Below are 1886 nucleotides of genomic sequence, written 5' to 3'. Positions count from 1 at the left end.
TTTTTTTTTTTTTTTTTTTTTTTGGCTAGCAAAATAGACTTTGGATTGGTGGTAAAAGAAATGGTCCTGGCTCTCTACATGTACAAGCTTTGGCAGGTTCAACCTCTGCAGAGAACCATTCTACACTATTCTGGGGAAAATAATTTCATAATTAAATTGTGATTAGCACTGTCTAAGGCCCAGTGTCTTCTCACCCTGGAGCCAACATAACGCCTTGGTCTCTGGTCACAAGTGGAGGCCTCAGTGGTCCTGTGATACTGCGACACTCAAGGGCAGAATTATATCAGCTGAAGATGTTTTGGTTCTTTGAGAACCCAGTAGTAATGAGAGAGAAAGAGAGAGAGAGACAGAGAGAGAGAAGGGTTTCACCTGGGGCAAGGACAGATTCCTTATTTGTCTGCTATCTCATCCTACCTTCTATTGTAAGGATGCTTTGCCCTTCTCACTGTCCTCATCCAACATAAGATCCTCAGTGACCTAAGATTTTCGTCAGCGTTAGATTATGCCCACCTTATTGTGTACACCCAATAAATTGTGGGAAGCTCAGAGTGTTTTTGTCTCTGCCCACTCGGGGTGGCACTGACCTCCCAGCCCCCCATATATTAGATATCACGCAAGTCTCTCTTGTCTTTGTCTCTTTAGCCTTCACCTCCCCCCTTTCTAGGCAGATTGGAGAGTTGGTTGGCCTCTGATAGGCCTCTCTGGGCCAGTTTCCTCTTCTCTAGAGTAAGTGGTCATCTCTGATCTGTGTCCTGAGATTATAAGACGAGCAAGAGCTTTGGAGTTCAATAGGCCCTGGTTCGAATTCTAGCTCTGCCCTTTATGAGCTGTATGACCTTAGGAAGGTCATACCGCCTCCCTAAGCTTTAGTTTCCTTGTCTATAAAATGGGTGCGCAAAGAGTACCTCAGTATTGTAATCACTGGATGAGCGAGCCTGCTGTAAGCACCTCTGTTGCCATTAAGCAACTTGGCCAAGATCCTACAGGGAAGGCTGAGCTCCAGCTAGAGGCGCCCAGATGGCGCCAGGTGCCCAGCAAGCCGTTGTCCATCATCAGCTTCTCAGAGTGCTTGAATGGGGGCTTGGAGGGGGAAAAGTAGGGTCGAGGAGGGGAAACTGAGGCAGCATCTCAGGTCCTGCCTGCTTACATCTCTGTGTTTATAGCCCGGCATCTCTGCATCCCAGACCTGGAGCGCTCAGCTACACACAGACACAGCCGGTTGATGCCCAGTGCGGCCACTGTGGTGTTTCCCAAAGTTTACCTAATTTTCTCTTCCTCTCCCTTCTCAACCTCAGGTTCCCCGCCGCCACCCCCAGGCCTCCGAGGAACACAGTGTCCTCTGGATTAGCACTGTGGCAGCAGGACGGTTCCTGGGGCTGAGAGAAGGCACAACACAGCTCAGGACAGTGCCCTTCCACTCAATGTGGACATGATTATAAAACTCTTGAGGGCCAAGGTGTCTACCCTTACAGTTGGGAAAGGGTTATAGCGGTCTGCTGGCTGGCAGACGGGTCAAGTCCTCAGAAAGCAGCTCCACTCCTATCCCCTGCCTGTCTCCATCTGCCCCACAGCAGCCTAGCCCAGGCCCGGGTTAGACTCCTGGGTGCCACAGTGCTGGGGGAATTTGGATGACCTTCTAGGCTACCTTTAAAGCTTTTTACCTGTGTGGTCATCAATGTGCTGGAGCCCACTGCAAGCCCAGCTGTATGAAACGTGGGGGCTGGGCATGTCTCTTGAGCTCCGATGGAAGAGGGTTGGCAGGTGGAGAGAAAATGGGCTTGGAATCTTGCTTAGAGCTGTGTGACAGGTCAAAAATAATGGAATTGTGGCCGGATTTAGCTCAGTGGCACTGCGTCTACCTTGCAAGCGCAAGATCCTGAGTTCAA

The sequence above is a fragment of the Fukomys damarensis genome, unplaced genomic scaffold (genome assembly GCF_012274545.1).
Source record: "Fukomys damarensis isolate Sample0158 unplaced genomic scaffold, DMR_v1.0_HiC HiC_scaffold_23, whole genome shotgun sequence".
In the NCBI taxonomy this organism is placed as follows: Eukaryota; Metazoa; Chordata; class Mammalia; order Rodentia; family Bathyergidae; genus Fukomys; species Fukomys damarensis.
This window is presented reverse-complemented; position numbering follows the sequence as displayed.